This window comes from Meleagris gallopavo, chromosome 1 (assembly GCF_905368555.1).
Source record: "Meleagris gallopavo chromosome 1, MGAL_WU_HG_1.1, whole genome shotgun sequence".
Taxonomy (NCBI): Eukaryota; Metazoa; Chordata; class Aves; order Galliformes; family Phasianidae; genus Meleagris; species Meleagris gallopavo.
In genome coordinates, this window is record NC_139404.1 from 171,325,064 (window position 1) to 171,337,759 (window position 12,696).

Consider the following 12,696-nt stretch of genomic DNA (forward strand, 5'->3'; position numbering starts at 1 on the left):
CCCATCAGGAATATCAGAGCAAATCTGTCACAGATGTGCTAGTTGCCTTAATCTCCTTAAAAAAGCACCAAGTAAGAAAAGATGAAGTTAAGAATTAGAATAAAATGTTGCACTGAAGATAATGGAATTATCCAGACAGCTTCAATACTGCAAAATTATTTGTGGCAATATATAGACGGCTGACAGATGAATATGCATTTTTTGAAAAATGGAACTCAAGATAAAATGAAAATTCCAGCAACCCATAATCACAAGTTAGAGTAGCACTCACCAGCATCAAATCCGGCCATCTTTTGTAAGTCAAAGTTGTTGATTTCTGTCAGTGCTGTGCATTTAATGTAACATACGAAAGTAAAACGTCCATAATAACTATCATATTTTTGAACCTAATATTTCATGCTAGGGAAAGCTTGATGCTTCTCCATGAGAAATGAAGGGTAAGCTGAAATTTTAAAAGTAACAATCATTCTTGCTCACAACACAAGCCTTTTACCTCAGAGTTATCTATGAGAGTAGTCATGAGGATTTTAGAAGCTCCTGGCTTCTAAAGTATTTTTAGTACTTCTTACTTGATTCTCTATTTGTCCTTAACAATGTAAATGCACTGTATGTAAAATGGCAGTCTGTTCCTTGATTCTGAATAGGGCCTACACCTTTTTCTTTAATCTTTAGGATACCTAGAACAATCTCTCTTCTCTTTCTTCTCTTATTTACTATCCATGGCTCTCTTGGAGACATGTATCTATAGTTAGCTAATAGGAAGGGGATTATTTCCCACAGCTACTGTGCTTTATATTGCTCTGCTCTGACAGAAGACTCACAACACAACCAGCTGGGATAGGTCTGACTTTTTTTCGATGATAATCTTTTTGTAATTACCAGTGAAAAAAATCACACATCAGTCTCTTGACTTCATATGCCTTTGGGGAAAGAAGGAATGAGTGAAGAGAGAAGTGAGTTTTAATTGTATCTTTTATTACTGTGTCCCTTAAATAATGAGTTCTTCCATAACTTGTTTCATCAGACAAATACTGCACTTCTGTAAGCCAGAACCTTCACTCCCATCCCTCATCTTCTTAATGCTCTGTTTCTCCTCAGCCTTTAATTCATATTATTTTGATCCAGTACTGGAACAAGGTAAAGCAGGTGCCTGATAGGCAATAAGGCTCATAAGATTGTTAAACCATTGAGGACTTCTGATAGCAAGAAATGCAGAGTTCTATCAGTTTAAAGCAGTTGAAATATTTCACTTGCTTGAACTATTGTCAGTTTTTCATTGACATCCAGAAGCTTGGCTGTTTTATTCTGAGAGCTATTTACAGTCCCCAAAGTGTAAAAGATTATTTTATTGTACGCTTTAATATCATTTTCTTATTTTGTACTCCCTCAGATTACTTTTTTGTTATGACATACTGGAGAGTAGTAAGAAGGCAAGTATCATTTTTATATTGCAATTTTCTGACAATCTTTTTATAACTGCCTTTTGCTGACATAAATACCATGTTAATAAATAATAATGACATGACGATTCACAGTATTACAGAACTCTACATATATAAAGACCTTATATTGTCCCATTTCAAAATAATTCAGGGCCTCTGGCTTTCATTGTCAAATGATTCTCCAGAATTTTATCTAAGATGACTTTTTTTTTTTGGACTTAAATATCACTGACTATCCTCTTTCAATTACTTTTGTAACGTTTGAGCCCTCTGAGATGAAGATCCAGTTTCCTCTGTGTCAGCTAGTCATTCAGCATGTCCACGGCTTGTGGCGAGTGCTGAGAGCAGGACAAAGAACTTCCTTCTCCATTCCAATTATGATAGCTGCTGCCAGTGCAATGTTTTTTTCCTTGTTGGGATGAATTTTTCAGCTCCTCTTTCTGAATCTTCAGAATTACTTAATAAGGTAATTGTTTGGAGAAACATTACTTCATTGATATGATGAGCAGCACATGCAGAAAAGAAAATGCTGATTCTCTGTAGATGAAGATATCTCCGACTGAATAGAAGTGACAAATACCTCTTCTGGTTTTCATGTCATGTCTTACAAAGGACGATAAAGATGCCTTACACGTTCCTTCTGAATGCCATTTTCAGATGCCTGTACCAGTGACAATATGTAGCTGTTAAGGCTGACTGCCTTATGCATAGTCTCTCACTCAATTCTGAAGTGTCAACAAAAGCAGACTGACCATTATAGAAAATATGAAGTTGGTGAGTAATGACTAGAGAGCTTAATTTATTGGTCTTGTTTTCAACCTGACAGTTTCAGTTGGTGTTGAGTAGATCTGTTATTATGAGAAAAAATGAATAATCGTTCCTTAGTCATCACTTTCACTATGTATTCAATATTTTTATTTTATATTTGTAGTTTAGTGTTATGATTTTTAACATTTTCAATATTTTCTCCTGCCTCAGTCTTCTGTTTTCCACTTTTGGTGATCCTAGTCTATTTTTTTGCATCCATGTGATCATCCAAGTTTCCTTTCTTCAAGTTTTTTCCAGTTCTATGTTTTCATAGGCGCTACCAGCTGCAGATTAACCCACACCTGTTTCAAACAGCAATTTGGAATGACTCCATGTCAACAGTGTAGTTGGTGTCAAGTAGCAATTTTTGGTCTACAAATGTCCAAATAGATTTACTTTTTCCTTGTATTTGTTATGTTAATGGCACTAATGCCATAATATAGAGAATGGCAGTGGGGCAGGCCAGCTGCTGGGAGCCTGGCTAGCAGCTCTGGCATTTGCCAGGTTTGGCTTTCTGAAAGAGAAATAGAGTAAAGGTCTGAATACTAGGGGAATAGAAGGCCACACCTTTTTAGGGAGTTCTGTCCCAAGGAATAAGAAGCACTATTCAGATATTTTCAGACTGGCATTTGCTATTGTTTCTGTGGAAACACCTTGATCCTTGTGTGATCCATCATGATGTGTCCATCATACTGCATCCTCTATTAATTATAGTTGGTACTGGGCGGCGTTATCTTCATGGTGATGCAGGTAATGGATAGTCTTGGTCTTCCAAAGTGCTTATCCAAGATTCGGATTTGATATTTTTTTCAGTGTCTTGTCATCCATTTTTTGACCAGGCAGTACAACATTCCCCTTCCCCTTCATCATCCCTTGACAGCAACATCTATTGCCTAGAGATGACATGGGGTTGAAGCATGAAAAAAAAGTCCTTCATAGCAGTGGCCTAGCCTGGTCCACATGAGGATTTTACTTTCCATTGCAGCAAATGACGTGTTCAGCCTGCTATGGTCTCATCACAGTATGCTGCTGAATCTTAGAGGTTTTGCAGGGTGGACGCATCCTGCCAGAATCCCTTTGAAGAAGTGAGATCCAACTCAATTGTGTTGCATGCTTCAAAGTATCAAAGCATTCCTTTTGAGAGCATTCTGGGCTGCTGGCTGAAGACTGTTGCTGTTTGTGAAACTCTCAGTTACAAGCAGGAGAAGCCAAAGTTTTCGCTTGGGTGCTCTACTTACTCTCCTGCTCTTCTCCCCACACTTTTCACTCTTTGCTTCCACTACATTTCACAGCTTGGGACAAAAATTAGAAAGTACCAAAGGAATACCAAAGTCCTTCACTGCTGGTAGATGACAACATATTTCACATGGACAGCACGAAAACAGTAAGTAAGGTGGAGGTTGGATGTGACAGGACTACTATGAAGGCACTATTAAGGCCTGCACTGTGAACACAGCTGGGTGTGCTGACACCGAACGCATATGAATCCAGCTGGGTAAAATCTCAGTACTCACTTGCAACAGCCGTGGTAATGCAGATATAATGACTTCAGTGGGAGCTGGATCAGACTAGTGTTTTGTGCAAGTGTGAAGAGAAACTTTTAAAAATGGTTACTAATGGTTAAAAAGGATAATGTTTGAGAGCAAAAATAGGTAATGGAGTACATCAGCAATCCTATAGCAAATTATGGCATTTAGTTTTGCACCACGTTAAACCCCAGGTTTGCTTATATGCACAAAATTGTGTGAGCAAGCTGTTGCTGAAAGACTGGACACTGGCAGTTAAATCTATCCACATATTACATTTTCAGGTGCAATTCAGCACAAATCTACTCAGGATTTCATGGATTCCATTATCCTGCCAGCAAGAGATCAGAGAGTCATCCATGTAAATTGCCATAAGTCGGTGCCAGTGTCAGTCAGACCTCAAGAACATAACTGAAATTTAAACGATGCTCATGATAACAATGTGCATAGTTTTGTGTAGGCTGTCTGCAGGGAAGAGGAATGCAGACTAACTTTTATCTCTGCCTGAATAACGTAATCATTCCTCATGTCTCATGTTTATTGAAATGCAGGCCAAAATGAAGCACATGGTTAACTTCACAAAGTGTAGCTCACTGGGTTAGAATAGAGGCTTACTGAAATCCAAAAGCAAATCTAAGAACAACACAAAGCATTGTAGCCAATATTACGATATGACAAAAGATTTTTAAAAAGCAAAAGCAGCCAATAACAATGTATTCAAGTTGATAATTGTGCTCTTTTCTTTTGAGTGTTTTCTCCTCTAGACAAATGAAAACTCATTGAATTAAAGAGCACTGTAATATTCAAATTTTACAGAAAAAAAATCCAGATTTCTACATGAGACTTTCTAGGCCAAATGTAGGACTCCTTAAGTGTCTTGTATCACACTCTAATGCAGTTCTTCATGTTTAAATGATTCAAGGTAGTTCTGGCTGTGCATACAGAAGGAGGTCAGTGGGTCATATATGCTGTACAGTCTGCCTAACAGTTCATGGTAGCTAAACTAACTTCCTTGGGAGATGCCCTACTGAGAACCACAAAAAGCTATTTGCAGCCTCTATGCTCTGAGGAAGTCCTAATCCCTGCTTTTTCTTCCTTAGCTCAATGGTAATAAAGGCAGCTTGGACAAATTTGTAAAATTCAAAATTATTGAGTTCAACATTCCTCTGTACCTACCTGCTATGTATGTGTGGTTTGGGCTCATGTATAGATATGGAGTTGTACTGGATCACTACAGCTAGACCAGAACTGCATGATCTCTAAAATTCATAAAAATCTGAATAGGGTTTTTTGAGGAAAGTCAGTTTGTAGGAAATCTAACCACAGTTTTAATTCTATTGAGTTAATATGGTTTGCTAACCCAATATTTTTTTTCTTATACGTTCTCTGCTTCATAAAGGTTATCGTAAGGGGCAGAGTTTCGATCTATGTGTGGAAGATCTCACCTTTAAAAGGAAAAACACATTTAAAGTCTTTTTGTTCCTTATCTGTACTATAAGAACCAGATAAGTTTCTAAACATACCTATCTTGCTTATCTTCCTCCTGTTTTGCCATAAAGTTATTTCAGTATAACTTCAGTACTTATGGCTGACTTTGCTTTGGTGGAAAAATATACCGTTAACAAAATTCATCTATTTAGCAAATTTTTTCATTCTATACCTCCTCTGCAGGTAGTTAGAGATTTCATTCTGGGTGAAATGAGAGTTAATTTGTTGCTATATTTAATTTACCTGATGATACTGTAATTAATGATGTGCTTTACAAAGAACAAAAAGAATATGTTCTTTTTTAAAAGCTCACAGTTTAGGCTGAGTGGTCACCAGTCATCTCCTGTCTGCTGATCTGTCCTGTCAAATGATCTGAGACTGGGTTTGTTCTGTACCTTCTAGTCCTGAGATAGGAGTAGGATATGCAGGGAGGAGTTTTAACTTTGCCAAGGATTAAAAACAAGGCAAGAGGACTTAAATTCAGCCTTTCAAATCTTGATTTTTTTCTACCTAAGACTTCAATTAAATGTGTTCTTATGTGTGGATAATTTATCCCCAGAGGCATTCAAGGCCAAGTTGGATGGGGCTCTGGACAGCCTGACCTGGTGTGTAGCAATCCTGCCCGTGACAGGGGGCTGAAACTGGGTGGGCTGTAAGGTCCTATCCAACCTAGCCATTCTGTGATTCTATAATGCAATGGAACTTTGCACAAACAAGGCATCTGTGTAACTTGTCAAATACTTGTAACTTTGTCAGATGTTTCTATTTGTTTATTTATTCATTAATTCATTATTTCCTCTGTTTGCTTTTAAGGGAGTATTCCCTCCTGTATGAAAAGTGGTGATAGACTGAGAGGTAAAATGACTGAATTCCTTCTTTTGACCCTTTAAGGGGCACAATGCAAGGAGTGGGTATCTTTCCACTTATCAAGCCTTTTTGCCTCACATCAGATTTGAGAAGTTAAGCACTCAGAGGTCTGTTTCCACATAGGCAAGTGTAATTCCATTGATTTTGTATAATCAGCCACGCTTGAATTTTGGATCTAAGAATACTAGCACTAGTTCTGAATTAGATGATGTGTGAATTGACACATGGACAGCCATCACCAGAAATCTGACTTGTTATTACTCATTTTATGAAGGCAATTGAACTCAAATAGAGACTTCCAGGCATCTTGAGATAAGCTGCATTCGAACGAGTGAATAGGAAATCAAAAACAGACTGGAAATAGCCACCAAGAACACTGCCTGCTGGGGGGAGGCCAGGGCCCTGCTGCTCTGCAGGGGAAAGGGAACTGGGAGCTTGCCACCAGCCAGGGCTGTCCCACCACATCCAGAAGAGATCTATGGAGCAGCCTGTGATGATACCCAGCATCAGATCACCATTCACTCAGCAAACCCACAGTAAGGAGAGAGCTTCAGCTCAGTAGTAACTTCTGAGAGAAGGAAGGAGATTCTCCTGTGAGGTTTTTTTTTTTCCAGCAAAACATGCCAAGCCTGTGGATGACATTTAGTTTAACTTACTAAGGTTGGTTTTCCTTGGAAAAAAGGGAAGAAGAAAAATCTCAAAACGTCAGATATGAAATAAGAGATTATAGAGGGAAACAATTTGTAGTAATTACTCTCAAAGACTAGAAGGCCAGAAGAAGCCATTAAGATGATGTATTATGACCTTTCATGTAACTCAGGCAAATTTTTTGTACTATTTTATATTTGAGTAAAAACACAGAAATGTCTTTTAATGAAATTGTCAATGCAAGTTTAAGCATTCCCAGTGAGCTGGGATTCAGAGCACCCTTTAAGAGTTAAAAGTGTGTACCTTGTCTGTGAGAAAAAGAGCTCTTCATTGTTGGTGTTTTCTTTATCACAAACTGATTTATCCATCCTTGAACCATCTCTTTGATAAGCAAAATAGAGTGAGTTATGAGGCAGACCTAACAACCCTTCAGTCTTTGTCATGGCTCCTCCCTGAACTCCCATTTTTCAAGTCTTCTGAACACCTTGAGCAGATTTCATGACACATGGAGGCTTGCTCCTGTCACTTAAAAACATAATTTTCTGTCCTCATACAGCAAACTTCCTTTGTTTATATATCCTGGAATATTTTATGTTCAGATTGCCCTCTGTGATTCTCAAATTCTTTTCAGACTGCAACTAGTCTAGGTTTCCTCAACCTGTACGTATAATCTGCATTTTATATTCTTGGCTATGAGTTTACATTTATGCCTCTTGCTCCATATTTTGCCCATCTGAGCACTGCTTACCACAGTTCTCTTTATCAGTGTCAGAGCCTCTTCTCTTTTTCCATCCCTTACTCTATGATCTGTAAATCTTATCTGCAAGGATGCTGTGTTTCCTTCCAGGTCACTGAAAATAGTGTTACACACCATGGGATGAAACCCAAATACCTGGAGGTGCTCATAAGAAACACAAACACTCAAAGATTATTCATTTTGAGTTATCCTTTGTGATGTCACCTCAATAATTTTTAATCCATTTATCACGTGAATTTTTTCTGAAATTCTAGTTTCTTAATCAAAATATATGACATCAAGTCAAATATTTTCTTCTCTACTGAAGTTAGATCAATGCTGTTATCTTTACTGACCAGCCTTTCCTATCATAAAGAAATTCTAATTTAGCTGAACAATCTTTAGTTTTTGTGAACTCAGTGGATAGACATTAATAAAATTAACTTCCCTTAGAGGTAGTGGTAAGAACACTCCGTAGCAGAGGGAATATCTTAATACCTCTGTTGATTTTAAGGCACTTAAAGAAGTTTGTGTACCTTAACTTCCCTTGTTAGAGAGAGGATGTGAAAGAGCCATACCTTTCTGGATGCAGGAGGGCAAAAAGGCTACCCTATGTTGGTGGGAGCAGACTCCCATAACTCTGAATCTCTTTTCTAGCAGGAAACATACATATGCCACAATCAAAGGATAATAGATTTACCATTCCTTTCACAACTTTTGTAACTTATTCATGCTTTCACAGCCTGTAAAGCAGCCAGAAGAGTGGAAGTCTCCAAGAGTTAAGATAAGAGATAAAGGCCCCATGCATGAGCACCTTGATTCCTCCCCTCCCCCACTCCTCACTCTCTCATAGTGTATAGATAAGATTACTTCTGGCAATGGCAGCAAAATTACCTCTTTGTTGGAGGCACACATCATCACCTAAAACCTTCCAGTACAGAGAATTGTTAACAGGTAGAGGGAAAGGATTAAGCAAGTATAAAGAGCCCCAAATCTGATCTGTAGAATTAATATGTCAGCTTCAGTAGGTAGACCAAAGGACATTCTGCTTGTGTAGAATCTGTGGGATAATGATCATTTAAATATTCAACCCAGGTGCCTCAAGCAGCGAGTCACAGGCTGTGAATGAGCAAAAACTTGCTTTGACCTTGAGCACTGCAGAAATCAGTTATGGACTATGAATCAATCTTAATTAAAGGCTTGTTGTTGTAAGGCGTTATGTATCCTGGCTTAAAACTACAATGTTTAAGGACCTGTTTAACTGTAAGCATATGAGTAGTGCCAGTGCTGTCAGGGGGACTTTATCTGTCATCCACACATGAGTGGTCTGCTGGAGCAGAGGGAAAATGTTCAGCTTCCTGTAGGATCAAGTACTACAATAGTGTGTGGCTCCACAGTGAATTTTAAGTTTAATCACTGCAAAATATTTCTCTTTTGGTACCACTTTCAGGACAGCTATTGATTTCATATCTTTCAATAGGTTTTTGTACTGTAATTACGACCTTACTTTCATCTTCATCAGAAAAGAACATGAAGTAGATATCTGCCAGAATAAGTGTAGGAAGATGTAAGAGATCATCATTACTTTGTCAATAAATTGTCTTGTATTATTATGTGGAAAATGTATTCAGTTAGAAATATCTTATAATGCCATGATTTGCTAGTGTTTGATTAGCCACATAATATTTTTTGGTTTAAAAAATTGATTGTACATGCCTGCACACTGCACAGTTTTTTAGTTGCCTACAAATGATTGCCCCCCAGCAAGTGAGCACACTGCACTCATTTATTTGTCAGTAATCTCTTCCTTTTGAGATCTCTAGCACTATAATCCCTTACGTTCTACATTCTATGGATTAAGTCTTCTTTTCCAGCATGACAGACTTTAAATAACTTAATGACTAGGTGTCTGCAAAAATCCCTTGCCTATATTACAAAAAACAATACATGGTCCTCAGTGAATATTGAGAATGTAAATCAGCATTACTCTTGCTGTTTATAACATCAAAAAAAAAAAAAAACAAACGCACAATTGAATTATAGTCTTATGTTCGGCCATGAACCGTGAAATTAGCAGGTAATAGCAATGTACTGAAACTCACAACCTATAAAAAGGATCACAACTAGAAATGATCAAAACCATGTTTTACGAAACTGCCCTTCACATGCAGCCAGAGTCACTGCTGTGTCACGCAGAAGAGAAAAAGGTGAAAAGTCAAATCTATATTTGATGTCCGCTGGTTATTAGGTAAAGACTATACTTGGTCTTTAAACAGTAAATAACCTAAAAATACTACTGGGCAATCTTGTATTAAACTTTTTCTTATGGTGACTTGTATGAATATGTTATTGACTGTTACTTCTATATCACTGGTAAAAAGCGCCTGCAGGAAGGGGTGAGGAGGACTAAATCAGATTAGTTCAGAGAGTGTAAATCTCAGATAACAAGTGACGTTCATGGTAGCATTCCAGTAATACATAAGTACAACCTCATGCAGAAATGCCCATCTCTATGCATCTTGTACAGCCCTAAATTCTTGCAGGGTCAGCAATGGCCGTGTTTCATTGTGCAGTAGCCTTGCTGCTGAGATGGAGCTGCAAGGTGCCCACCAATGCAAAAGCCATAGAAGGGTGGAAAGACAGCGTCAACCACACCACTGTTGGGCAAGGCTGACTGGCAGTCACATTGGTGCTCACTCACAAAAGACCGTGTGCATGAGTAGATGATGCGATCCTGGTCTGAAAGGAGCAGGACTTCAGTTGTTCTCATAAGCTCTGTGATTTTGACAGCACAGCTCTCTTGTAAAGGGGAGAATCTGCTGCTGATGATGATGAAATGCGTAAGTGGCTCCTTGCTGAGGCTAGACACCCAACCCTCTTTTGAAGGTACAGTTTTTCTCAGGCTGAATGTCCAAGCTGATTGCACTTTAACTTTGGTTCCAGCCTTGCTTTACTTCTAGAAATATTCCCCTCTTAATGTTTTTAATCACATGAATAAGATGAAACAAATTAGGATCTATATGCAGCTTGGTTGTCTTTGATTAGTACATCCCACTAGAATCCAGCATGATTTTTCTGACTCTCCCTCATCCTTTTGAACTTGGTTCATTTTCTTAATTTTGCATTGGCCTAATTTACAGTACTTGAGGCCATTGTCATCCATTCTGTACATATAGTAGGCAGTATTTAATGAGTTGCTATAAAATCCTGTCCTCCTTTTATCTTTGGAACTTCTGTTAGTAACTTTAAACAAGCAATATTTATCCCTACAGCAGATCTATTCTCTGGTTTTTTTTTTTGTTTTTTTTTTGGTTTTTTTTTTTTTTTTGGTGGCTTTTTGTAGTTCACTGATTTTCCAAAGCTTAATTTTGTAGCTATTATTCTTCATAAAAAGTAATACCTAAAAAAGTGCAGCCTTAACTAGGATTTTATTTTAACCTGCTAACATGAAGAAATCAAACAACATCATTCCTAAATATTAGTGGGAAGAAAATATTAAACAGCTTTTGAAAACAATCTCCAAACTCTGCTGGGGGCATGGATTCACCAAACAGGGACCTGACATAGATAGAAAATGTAAATTAAAAGGATTAGTGAAGCAGGGCTAGGTTTGATGAAAGCCATAAAATTCAATGTGCATACATCTAAGCCAAATTCCTGAATATATAGAGAGAAGGCAGATTAAAAATAATACTATATATTTGGCACTTCTATCACTCTTTTATCCATGGCTCTGAAAGCACTCTGTGAATAACAATGTTTGATATGTTGAAGGAGTCAAATTTTTCCTCCTGGATAAACTGAGGCATTGAGAAGTGACTTGTCCAAGTTCAAACATGGGATGTGAGGTTGCAAAGGAAGAGGTTGACAGATGGCCCTACAACCTGAAACCCTGTATTGTGTCTGCCTGGAATGGAGTTAATTTGGCTGTTACTGAGCAGTGGTTGTACAGTGCCAGGACGCTCCTCCTTTCCTACTCTGCACCCCTAGTATGTAGGCCAGGGGTGAGCAAAAAACTGGAAGGAAATACTACCAGGACAGCTGACTGAAGCTGATTAAATGTGTGCTCCATGCCATATGATGTTGTACTCAGAAATAACATCTCAAAGGAAGAAGGATGGGAAACAGTCATGGTTATGGTATTTTTCTTTAAAGTGACCACTATGGGTACCAAGGTCAGCTTTCCAAGATGTGCCTGCACCTCTGCCAGCCAATGAAAAGTACTGAATAACTTCTGCATTTTACTTTCCTTGTGCATGCAGCTTTTATTTGCATATCAGGCTTTAATAACAGTCATGAGTCTTCTAGCCTTTCTTCTATTTTCTCTGCAAGAGACAGGAGCGAGTGAGTTGTAGTTTGGCTAGTCCAACTCACCTGCAATGAACAGGGACACCAACAACTAGATCAGATTGCTCAGAGAGCCCCATCCAGTCTGACTTTGAATGTCTCCAGGGATGGAGCATCCACCATCTGCCTGGGCAATCTGCTCCTCAGTGCTTCACTCCCTCTTAAAAAACTTCTTCGTAATATCCCATATAAATCTCCCCTCTTTTAGTTTGAAACCACTTCCTCTTGTCCTGTCATGGCAGATCCCACTAAAGAGTCTGTCCCCTTCTTTCTTATAGCTTCCCCTTAAATACTGAAAGGCCATTCTCAGGTCTTCCTGGAGCCTTCTCCAGACTGAACAGCCCCATCTCTCTCACCCTGTCTTCATAGGGAGATGTTTCATCCCTTGAATCATTTGTGGCCCTTCTCTGGATGCACTCCAACAGCTCCATGTCTCTCCTGTACTGAGGACTCCATATCTGGACACAGTACTCCAGGTGAGGCCTCACCACCACAGAGAAGAGAGGCAAGATCACATCTCTCACCCTGCTGGCCATGCTTCTTTTGATGCAGCCCTGAATACAGTTGGCATTTTGGGCTGTGAGGGCACATTGTTGGCCTGTGTCCAGCTTCACATCCACCAGTACCCCCAGGTCCTTTTTGGCAGGGCTGTGCCCAATGATTTCATTCTCCAGCCTGTATTGATAATGGATGTTGGCTTGACCTAGGCAGGAGATCGTGCACTTGAATTTGTTGAACCTCTTGAGGTTCTCCCATGCCCACTGCTCAAGCTTGTCTAGATCTCCCTGGATGGCATCCTGTCCTTCTGGTGTGTCAACTGCACTCCACAGCTTGG